Below are 12,893 nucleotides of genomic sequence, written 5' to 3'. Positions count from 1 at the left end.
CTCTCTTACATCCACCTTCCCTTTCCCCCTTCATCGTCAACACCCCCTCATAAGCTCATCCCACCACACCCCAACACACTCCTACTCTACCTTCCCACTTCACCCCATCCAATTCCTTACACCCACCACCCACCCCTACCCACATACCCCACCCTACCCACAGACCCCTACCTCTACCCCACCCTCAACCTAACCGACACTCCACCCATGCCTTCCCCACCTCCCAACACCCTCACATCACACCACACCAATACCCTCGCATCACACCAATACCCTCGCATCACACCAATACCCTCGCATCACACCACGCACACACTACAACTGACCAACTCCTTTCTCCCTTCCCCATTTTCACACTACATACGTCAAGATCACCAGCATTCTATCTCCCACAGACAGCCCCTCGGTCTTCGATCACCGTTTGTTATCTCCCCCTTTTCTTAGCTCTCCTGAAAAAATAATTTTAAACTTCCGGTCAGCCATTGTTATGATCAGCCATTATTATGATTGACCGTTGACTGAACACTATTCAATTTTTTTTCTCCGTGTTTTTCTCCTTGTCTCCGTATTCTTTCTGTTGAAGAGCGTAGCTCGAAACGTCAAAGACTTTCCGTATTCCCGAGCGTCATACTAATACATCCTTTTGTTATTTACACCACCTGTCCTCGTCTGTTGTTGTTTTTTCGTATATTCTCCCATATATATATATATATATATATGTTTCTCTCTCTCTCTCTCTCTCTCTCTCTCTATATATATATATATATATATATATATATATATATATATATCCATGTGTATATGTATATATATGTGTTTGTGTGCACATGTATGTATGCATGCAGGTATGTATGTATGTATGTATGTATGTATGTATGTAAGTACGTGTGTACATAAGTACTTATGTATCATTTGTAAATAATTACTACTACTACTACTACTACTACTTACAACAACAACAACAACAACAACAACAATAATAATAATAATTATAATAAAATGAATAATTTCAGCTTTAGCTGTATATTGTCGCACCCGGATTCATTGTCATATCTCAATTGCTAAAATTGTAAAGAACTACGTTATTTTTTCCGGGACTATAATATAGAAGTCGTTGGCCTAGATTAGACCACTACGTATATATATATATATATATTATACGTACATGCATACATACATACATACATACATACATACATAGCCATATATACAGCGAAAGTAAGCTCATACCTACTGTTATCTTGATAGTTATTAACACTTGGAAGTAATATAATATTTCAGAATTTCGTTTTATTTTTGTCCGTACACGTACGTAAGATTCTTTGTTGGGGATCTGAAATCGATATACTATAGTATATAAAAAAAGCAGGGATATCAACACTATATATATATATATATATATATATTCTTTTACTCTTTTTTTTTGTTTCAGTCATTTGACTGCGGCCATGTTGGAGCACCACCTTTAGCCGAACAAATCGACCCCAGGACTTAATCTTTGTCAGCCTAGTACTTATCATATCGTTATTTTGCCGAACCGCTAGGTTACGGTGACGTAAACACACCAACATCGGTTGTCAAGCGATGGTGGGGGGACAAACACAGACACACAAACACACACACACGCACACACACACACGCATATATATATATATATATATATATATATATATATATATATATATATATATATATATACAATGGCTTTGATCGCCCCGAAGCTATAGTAGAAGACACTTGCCCAAGGGGTCACGCAGTGGAACTGAACCTGAAACCATGTGGTTGGTAGGCAAACAGCACAACCACACCTGCACCTATATTATGTGTGTGTGTGTGTGTGCGTGTGTGTGCGTGTGTGTGTGTGTGTTTGTTTGTATGTATATATATCATCATCACCATCACGTAACATCAGTATTAATAGTGAAAGTATTAAATAGACATGTTATTGTTTCACTTTTGACACGTAATACTGAAATAGTGTATGAGTAAGAGATTGCTCCGAGGTGGCAATAGGTAAGAAGTTGAACATTTTAGCCCATGACACTGCGTGGACTCTGTGTAAAATTGGAATGAAATCGGTTGGGTAGTTCTCAAGTTTTAGTGATACATACATATAGACAGACGCACATTCTCAGTTTTATATATATATATATATATATATATATATATATATATATATATATATATATGTATGTATGTATATATATATATATATCAATTAGAAAATGGAGGATAATATGCTGAACCCAACGACTTGCACCAACCGAGCAGTATATTGGATAGATACTATCCCTTAGTGGGTTGAATCCTCAACCCCTAACTCTCTCGCATTATATATATATATATATATATATATATATATATATATATATATATACATGCATGCTTATATATACATATGTATGTATATATTATACCTGCCTACCTACACACATATATGCATGCATATAAGCACACACACACTCATACACACATACACACACGCACGCACACAAACACACACACATACAAACACACACACACACACATACATACACACACACGCATAAAGTTTTAGACGAGAGTGAAGAAGCCTCTTAGATGTTGTGTTTCAGAACTCGAAACCTTATTAAAAACCAACCAGAAACTGTCCCAAGGAACACCGTGTAAATTCTGAATTTAGGCTCAATGTTGATGTTGTAGTATATAGTTTCTTCCCGCAAAGTAAGCACGGCATGATGCCAATATAATGAATCTTCACGTTCAAGTTTCAGCATCAGGGGTCAATCGCACTGCAAAGCCGGCAGTTAAAATTGATCATGTTTAGGAAAGGGTTAAATCAACTAAAACAATCGCATATCATATATTGATGTTCTTAGATGCTTAGTGTCATATATAGTCAGCCTGACGAAAATCCAGAACGCGCACGCATACATAGGTGTGCAGGCACATACGTATATTTTGGAATCTGTGTTTTTTCACGAGCTTGCTTACCAACCACATAGTTCCGGGTTCAGTCCCACTGCGTGGCATCTTGGGCAAGTGTCTTCTACTATAGCCTCGGGCCGATTAAAGCCTTGTGAGTGGATTTGGTAGACGGAAACTGAAAGAAGCCCATCGTATATATGTATATATATATATATATATATATATATATATATGTGTGTGTGTATGTGTTTGTGTGTCTGTGTTTGTCCCCCTAGCATTGCTTGACAACCGATGCTGGTGTGTTTATGTCCCCGTCACTTAGCGGTTCGGCAAAAGAGACCGATAGAATAAGTACTAGGCATCCAAAGAATAAGTCCTAGGGTCGAATTGCTCGACTAAAGGCGGTGCTCCAGCATGGCCGCAGTCAAATGACTGAAACAAGTAAAAGAGTAAAGAGTAAAGAGTAAAATAGCCTGGATTTTGTATATATAATTCAACGAAGCAGAGCGTGGGGAAAGTAAATATTTTCATGAGGCAATACGATCACTATTACTTGAGACTCAACGCTCTCAACCAAAGGTTCACAGTGTATTACTTACCAATCCGAGCTGCCAATCGCTCACATTTCTTTATGTTACAACAATGAGTCAGTCCATCTTTAGAATTAGTCTCCCTCGTTTAGAATTAGTTTCCTTTTAGAATAACTCTCCCTCTTTTAGAATTAGTCTCCCTCTTCTAGAATTAGTCTCCCCAACTTCTCCCCTTTTGAGAATTAAACTCCGCTCAAAGTTTTAACATCTCTTACGTTTAGTGTTCAATTCCAATGCATCGTTCTTTTCCGTTTTCTGGTGCCAGAACGTGTAGTTTCAAATTGTTTGGGTTTTGGCACCTCAAACGTGTCGTACAATATCTCCATGGTGATTTCATCCCCCGCGACTATTTTTTCCGTGAGTCTTTTTTTAAATTGGTTAATATGTCTTCGATATTTTTGCCCTTACCAGGAATTCTTCCAATAAGTTTAATAATTACAATATTCTCCCAGCTTCCTTTACCATATCCATAGGTTTTAAAAATTACTTTGTCATCTAACTTGAAGAGTTTTGAAGTATTTTCGTTGTTCGTTTTTTGCATCTTCACTCGGTATCAGCTTATCAAAGACGGATCTGACCTTTGTAGAAGACATCAATTCTGCGGGTGACATTCCAGTCGGGGTATTCAGATTAGGTGCTACTTGGTACACTCTTAGAAATTGTTGAAGTGCAAGGTCGTCCATTACTTCATTGTTCGCCTTTTTCAACATCTTCTTGAAAATGTCAACAAAACGCTTCAGTTGACCTAGGATTATAGGGCGAAATGGTGACATGTTCGGTGACGAACATTTTGCAAACTTTTCTGAACTCGTCTGAAGTAAATTGAGTTCCATTATCAGACACAATGGTATCAAGAATATCATATCTGGCGAACAATTCGTGTTAAAAGCTTATTGTAACCGCAGATATCGACTTTTTACATTTATGCACTTCTGGCCACTTTGAAATACGGTCCATCACAACAAGGTACCCTTAAGCGGGCCGGCGTTATCAACATGCAGTCTGGACCATGGAATATCTGTTTTTGGCCACGGCTGCCATTTAGTGGTAGATGCTTTTGCAGCTAAGGCATACCTTCTGCATGCTTTCACTGATTCTTCAATGTCACGGTCCATTGTTGGCCAATATACATAACTTAACATTAACGATTTCATTCTCGAAATCCCTGGGTGCCCAATCTGAAATTCCTTTAATAATCGCTTTTGTAGTGTGGCTGGCACTACGACTCTTTGTGTATATATCGACACATTGTCACACATTGAGAAATGGTTCACATTTGTGTTGCGGATATTTTATCTCTTTTAGACTTCAGTATCTATTTCATTTTTTAATTAATTGATCGTTTTCCGATTTTAATTTCATGTCTTGTAAAATAACTGGCAGTTGAAAACTTCTACAGCGTAAAAATCTGTGAATTTTTTTTTATGGCAAAAGTAATCGCTAGAGCCTCTTTTTCAATTTGGCTGCAATTTTTCTCTGTTAATATCAGAGAACGTGAGGCATGAACCATCTGAAGCTACAACAATCTCCGCTGCAGGATCGAAGTGTGCTAACGACAAATCAGATGTTAATATTTTTTTAATTTTGTCAAACGCCCTTTGACAATTTTTGCAACCAATTCCACTTTACATTTTTTAAAGCAGATTATTCAGTAGAACCTCACCTTATGCATATTTGGAATATAATTTTGGTAATAATTTGCCAGTTCCCAAAAGCTTGTAAGGTCGCAATGTATGTCGGAAGTGACATATTTTTAATTGCGTCTGCCCTCGATGGATCTGGTCGATGTCCATTTCTGTCAATGATTTGTCCTAAATATCTTATTTTCGGTAAGAAAAATTCACACTTTACTTCACTCAAAGCAAAACCATAATCCCCAATTTTTTCGAACACATATTTTACGTTCTCTTCGTGTTGGTGCCAGGATTCACTTTTAATGAGTATATCATCAAGATATGGAATTCACAGTACGCTCGTGTACGTATACGCATACACACAGGTGCGCGCGCACACAGACTCATATGCGCACACGCACGCACACACACACACACACACACACACACACACACACACACACACACACACACACACACACACACACACACACACACACATATACTTGCTTACACAAACATAGATACCTCGCTAGATACACATGTAGACACGTGTGCTTCGTATTCGCTATCTAAAGTGGTTTGTGTAAATGGACATGTGACAGTTACTTTCACCAACGGTCAAACAAATTGAGGACCCACTGGAATATTTTGGAAGTAAAATATATCTTAAGTGTTCAAAAGTATATTTCTCCCATGTACCCTCTTTCCCGCCACCTACCTCACTTTTATTCTATCTTTCACTCCCACATATTCTTTCTTTCCCTTTTTATTTTCTTGTTTAATTGTTATTTTGTGCTGCCCGTATGGAGTGATTTGATAAAATACGATTTTCCTTCTTGTGGCATGTGTATAAACAGTGCTGTTATCTATGTAGTTGGGACATTTTTCTTTTCCCTATCGTTTATGAGGATGGTAGAGCGGTATGGTTGGGGATGGTTGTGATGATGGTGGTGGTGGTAGTGGTGGTGGCTGAGTCTTATCAACCTTACATGCCGGCCAGTTTAGGATTTGATTACCCATAATAATAATAATAATAATAATAATGATAATAATGACAATAACAATAACAATTTCAAATTTTAACAGGCCAGCATTTTCAGGGAGGGTTTAAGTCGATTACATCGACCCCAGTGTTTAACTGGTACTTATTTTATCGACCTCGAGAGGATTAAAGGTAAAGTCGACCTCGGCCGAATTTGAACTCTGAATGTGAAAACAGACGAAATACTGTTAAGTATTTTGCCCAGCGTGTTAACGATTCTGCTAGCTCGCTGCATGATGATGATGATAATAATAATAATAATAATGATGATGATGATGATGATGATGATGATGATGATGATGATGATGACGACGATGATGATGACGATGATGATGATGGTGATGATAATGATGATGATGATGATGATGGTGATGATGATGATGATGATGATGATGATGATGATGACGGTGATGATGATGATGGTGATGATGATGATGATAATAATGATGATGATGATGATGATGATAATGATGTCAATAATAATGGTTTTAAATTTTTGGCACAGGGCCAGCAATTTCGGGGGTGGAGGTAACCTGATTATTCTAATTATTATTATTATTTAGTACTAGTGGGGGATTAGAACAGCATTTTGGACGCACGGAAAGACTGCTTAGGGCTTCTATACAGCAGAAGTGGCTACAAAAGCCTCGAAAACCTGCTCAGAAACTTTAAGATGTGCGCTGTGCCCAATAAGGCTGCTTTTTGCAAGACATCCGTCTTGCATGGGATTTCCAGTTGCCTCAAGAAATCTTTAAGTTTCAATGGGATTGAGCCCAACGCTCCTATCATCCCTGGTATCGGTTTTACATTACCCTCTCGCATTGCATAGTCTTGCCATTTCCATTTTCAATTCGGAGTACTTGGTGCTTTTTTCAACCGCTTTACTCACAACATTCATGTCATTTGGTATGGCTACATCAACGATCTGACAGTATTTATCGCTCTTATTCAATATCACATTATCCAGCCGACGGTGTTCGATCACACGATCCGCCTGAAAATCACAGTCTCAGAGTATCGTTACTTTTCCATCATAAGACATAAGAGCCAATAAAGATACACACACGCTTTACCGTGGCGGCGCTTGTATTATTTTTGTGCAAGGTTCTTACATCCAATTACCAAGTGGGTCACATTTTCCACACCCTTCACACAGAGTCTGCATTTATGGGTGTTAGAAGTTTTATAGATGTATACTTCGCTGAGTTGGTAGCGAGAGTCTGGTCTTGTGCAGCAATGATCAGGCTTTCGATGGTACGCTTCAAATCACCTCGCTCAAGCAATGCCCACGATGCTGTATTGTCCTTAACATCCTGTGTATTCCTTTCAAACTGTCCATGTATTCTCATTTCAAGAAGGTCTTCTTTTCTCTTCTCCACAGCTCCTTGGTTAAACTCTTCCTTGCTCATCATTTCATCTGCATTTACACCATTATCTTTCGCGGCATATTGCAGCAGGTCTTCATCACTATTTATCAAATACTCGGCAAGCGTTCTCATTTTACTCCTTATACAATAGTCTATACCAATTAATCCTCAGTTACCATTCTTTTTTTTTAATATAAATTCCGTTTACGTTTGCATTAGGGTGTAGCGCCCCATGCAGCGTCATCAACTTTCTCGTTCTTCTATCCAGTATTGATGTTTCCTCCTTAGTCCATTTGGGGATGCATGCACTGTATCTGACCACCGCAACTGCCCAAATATTCATTGCAGTAATCAAATTTTTGGCATTCAGGTTGAATTTTAACACCATCTTCACCCTTTTTTGAAGGGGCATGCAACAAAGGGGCATGCAACATCAACTATATAGCATATGTAGTGCACCTTGCCCACCACCACAAGGTCAGTCTGTTATGCTCTTGTACTTGATCTGGGAAATCCCAGAGGATTTTGCTACTCTCCGACTCCGCCACTCTCTGGGGATTGTGTTCATACCACGTCTTGCCTCTCTCAAGCCCCCACTTTTCGCACTTGCACAATCCTAAAGTTGACCCTCCAGTTCGTGACCAAAGCTTGGTCTTGCGCTGCCAGTATAGTGCTCTCGGTCTTTTTTTTTTTTTTTTTTTAGTGTTCCTTTCATCAGCCAATCCCACCTATTTTTACCAACAGCTTCTGTTGTGACTACATGGAATTGATTGTGTAGTCCCATCTTGCATAATTCTTATTCATGCTCTTTGTTTTTTTCTTTTTTCTCTGCTTTCAATACTCTCTCATTCCCAACTGTCGCTATCAAGGTTTTCCTACTTTGGGTTAGGTATCTCATTAAGCTCTCGAGTTCGATACGCACGCAGTCTTCCACACTTATCAGTCCTCTTCCTCTATTTGCTCTCTTCATGTATAGGCGATCAGTGTCAGCACGTAGATATTATTATTATTATTATTATTATTATTATTATTATTATCATTGTTATCCTCCTCCTCCTCCTCCTCCTCCTCCTCATCATCATCATCATCATTTATTATTATCAAGGCGGCGAGCTGACAGAATCGTTCGCATGCCGGACGAAATGCACAGCGGTATTCCGCCGAGGTCGACTTTGCCTTTCATTCTTTTAGGGTCGATAAATTAAGTACCCTTGAGACACTGGGGTTGATGTAATCGATTCATTCCCTCCCCCAAAATGGTTATCCTTGTAGCAAAATTTGAAACCATTATTATTGTTGTTGTTGTTGGTGGTGGTGGTTTGAGACGAACAAACATGTTTCGTCTGGCATTCTTAAATACATGCAAACAAATCGAGTAATTTTGTTTCTATGCTACAAAGAAAAACAAATTGGTATAAACAACGGTATCGAAACACTCAAATGCACCTGTGACACAAAACTAAAACACACATTACTATATACTAAATAATTACAAAGAAGGATAAAATTACAAACGATCGTTAGTAATGGCAGAATTTTGTATATTTGAGCCAGAAAAAGAGCCTCTACCTTGTCTCTCGACCAGCAAGAAATAGCAGCCACATTTTCTCCATATTATACATGGAAAAATATAAGAAAAGAAAATTAAGCGCAAATCATTTCCCAAACCTTAAAATACATAAACAGCTATTCGATAGAAGCAGATTCAATCCTCAACGAAGCTTGTCTTACAATTTCTTTACATCTAAGTTACTTTATAGACATATTACACCGATCCTGCTACTTAACAGGTACCTAATTTTATTAACACCGGAAGGATGAATGGCAAAGGTTATCAAGGTATGATTTGAAATTAGAACCTAATGGCTCGTAACTAAATACTGCAGTTACTTTCACGTCACCTTTAAATTCTGCAAATCCACCACCCAACTCCTATTTTACCCACAGCCACCACCATCTAGAAAGACTGCGTATAAAATTAAAAATAAATAAAAAGACAAAATAAAAGATAAAATGAAAATATAAGTCAATTACAGTAAAATCTGTGCAACAGTGTGCAACATTTCAAAGTAAGTATTCCTTATATAAAACGATACTACAGTTTTGATCCTTGCCAAAAAGGCCAAGAAGGGATTTTTCTTAAGTAAAACGATAGAGGTAGCTCGAGAATATTGCCAAAGATTGGCTTGAGATAATATGTGATATGTCTTGGCTTAATCTTTAAGGTCTTTAATCTTGAAACCTATTTATTAAAAGTATTTAGCTTGCTGTGTAGATTTTAATGTTTTTAATGATTTTATCAGTCTTTAACAGCTTTTGTTGGTTTTTAGCATTTACTTCTAGAACAAAATCTGTTTACATTGAGTCCTATATATATCTTGGCCTATTACAGCCAATCGTGTCTTCTAGGCCCACATCCTAGATCTGCGTTTGTAATTCTATATGAAAGATATTTCTATTTTGCAGTGCACCGCTTCATGTTGCTGCGTGGATTTTATCATTATCGTTTTATTTTTTTTTTGTGAAATTAGGAGAGAAAAGACGAAAGTAAGATAAAGGAAACAGCACCAAATATTTAAGAATACAATATAACATCAAATAGACAACAAGAGAAAAGCAGAGAATTTCTAAAGATTTAATTCTTGTTTTAGTAAAACAATCAGTTCGAACAAGAAAACCTCTTGAAAATTTTTCAGTATCATTGTTATGAAACCAGAGAAGACAGGGAGCTGGCAGAATCATTATCACGCTGGGCAAAATGCTTAGCAGCATTTCGTCCGTCTTCACGTTCTATCCGCCGAGGTCGACTTTTCATCCTTTCGGAGTCGAACGAATAAGAACCAGTTGAGCACTAGGGTCAATGTAATCGACTAGCTCCCTCCCACCCTCAGAATTTCAGGCCTTGTAGAAAGGATTATTATAAAACCAGAGTCAAATACTGCATTCGCTTACAAAGGGAAGGAAAGCTAAAAATAAATAAATAAATAAATACCAGTTTTTGACAATACGAAGAAAAAACCTCAGAATTACAGATTGATTGTAACGCGCATTTCGGCTTATTATCAGGTAAACAAAAAGTAGTGACAAGTGTTTTTCTTTTATGCTTTAGAGATCCACTATTGGTAAATTAAGTCATAACTGAATATAGGAAAACATTTACTTGGAAAAACTATAAAAAGAAATCAGTCGATAATATTACACTAAGATATGTTGCAGTACGGGTAATTTAACTGCTATTAGATACATTGTAATAAGGAAAGCAATTACCTATCTGTAAAAAAAAAATCCTCATTAACCGAATAATGTTCCAGCATCACATCCGTTCTTCTCCATTCCTCTGTTTGATCTTAACATCTCAACCTCCTATGTTAAACCATAGCAGTTGTGATCAAATGTCATCCACTTATGCACAGCTAACTTTAAAAATATCTTATCAAAGATGATAACCAGTTAGTCAACTTGTAATGAATAGCACAGAGTTTTAGCAAGGATAACTGTATGAAACTTACAACAGAAAAATGTGCAAAGGCTACACTCAAGAGATGAAAGCTTATGAAGAAATATAATGTATGTGAAGTTAGGATTTTAGAAAACTAACAACCCTACAAGTATCTAAGAATCAATTAACTCAACGTGACACAATATTTCAGAATGAAAAAGAAAAGCAAGCAAGAATATTACTGACAGTGTCGACTGGTACACATGACAGAGATAAGTTCCAAGAAAAGCAGAACAAAATTCTAAGAAAAACAGAAGTGAATGCCAAGAGAAAAAGACGTAATACGTAAACGCATAATGTTAATGCAATCGTTTAAATGATTTGACTTTGATATAATTATAAAAAAAAATTGTGAGAAACAGGAAAAAAACAAGAAAATGAATGGCTGTGTTTAGAACACACCATCTCTACCAAAGAGGAAGATCCAAAGTGGTCACTCGACGTGCTAAAAATAACAGCTAAATTTACCTCATAATAAAATCTGAAATTGAGATGAACTAGTCATTTCGGATGTTGGCACACTGGATTAAACAAAAATGACAAAAGCAACAGTAAGAACGCTGACAGATCATATTTAGCTGGACAGAAGGCGTGAAGTCACTAATACTGTAATAATCACTAAAAAGATATATCTCTTGTAGGTTTTAATAAATACATAGGAGGAAATACAGTATATTAACACAAAAGATTAAGAAGCACGCTAAATATAAGAAATTAATGTCTAATTCAAAGAGACTGATAAATTTTAATAACGAAGCTGGGATTCGAAAGAAGTTACTACGTAACTAACGCCAATTGCTGCAGATGCATCTGGGAATATCTATACTATTATACAGAAAGCTGCTTATCAGTTAGTTAAGAGTATGTAACTTTTAGTAAAAGAAAGCAATTATTAGTCCACCCTATCTAAAAAGTCTTCTTAGTTCCATTTTTAATGAATATTTAATAAAATGTTTTTACTATTTTTATCAATGTGTGGTTTTATTATTGAAGGTTTGAACCTCATGATTCAGTCACAAGACAAATCTTTATTCACTGTGACGTCTTACATTGCAAAATAACGCCTTTTAAGTATCTGGTTATACTTCGACGTAACTACAGAAGTGTTCCGCGGCACGAATTTTTTTCTTTCATAACTTTCTAAAAAGTGGATATTTTTCATGTAATTTTCAACAAATACGTTTCAGACTATGCAGATTACGATTATATCGGAATTTAGTGTTGAAAAAAAAAAAAAAAAATTACTGGAGTGCATGGAATGATATTTCACGCATCTCGACTTTGTTTCCTCATTAAAAAAAAAAAAAACTTGAGAACTATTCCATCCTTTACTGAAAATTCTCCGAAAGAAATCTTTGTAGAAAAGTGAGTACAATACTAACATTAATTATTAAATACGTATTTTTATTAATTATTTTACTACACCAAGCAAGCAGAATCGTTAGCACACCAGGCAAAATGTTTACTGGCATTTCATCCGTCTTTACTTTCTGAGTTCAAACTCCGCCATGGTCAATTTTGCTTTTTCATCTTTTCAAGGTCGATAAAATAAGAACCAGTTGAATACCTGGCTCGATGCAATCGACTTACCTCCTCCCCTAAAATTACTGGCCTTGTGCCAAATTTTGAAACCATTAATTTATCGCAGTCTTAATATCTCTATTTTAAACCTACCCAAGATCATATGAGGAAGCAAACTCGAGATGCGTGAAATAACCGCCCCTACCACCTGAAAAATATTTGTAGAAAATATGAGGTAAGAAAGTCTTGATGTGTGAATTATCCGAAATTTCTCAACACCATCTGAAAGGTATTTGTATAAAATTTTATAAAAAAATATCTATTTCCCAGAAAGTTATTAGGAAACAAAGT

At 36.7% G+C, this 12,893-nt stretch overlaps 1 long non-coding RNA gene across 2 annotated transcripts in view; it reads left to right on the top strand.

Annotated features, from left to right (window-relative positions):
• LOC106880769 (uncharacterized) overlaps positions 1–11,989 on the top strand; it is a 27,455-nt gene extending 15,466 nt beyond the window's left edge. For both annotated transcript variants that reach the window (XR_016238808.1, XR_016238807.1), the window contains exon 4: positions 10,054–11,989. This is a non-coding gene — a long non-coding RNA (uncharacterized LOC106880769). The remainder of the gene's footprint in view (positions 1–10,053) is intronic.
• Positions 11,990–12,893: the final 904 nt, after the last annotated feature.

This window comes from Octopus bimaculoides, chromosome 2 (assembly GCF_046866305.1).
Source record: "Octopus bimaculoides isolate indiv1 chromosome 2, ASM4686630v1, whole genome shotgun sequence".
In the NCBI taxonomy this organism is placed as follows: Eukaryota; Metazoa; Mollusca; class Cephalopoda; order Octopoda; family Octopodidae; genus Octopus; species Octopus bimaculoides.
This window is presented reverse-complemented; position numbering and strand designations above follow the sequence as displayed.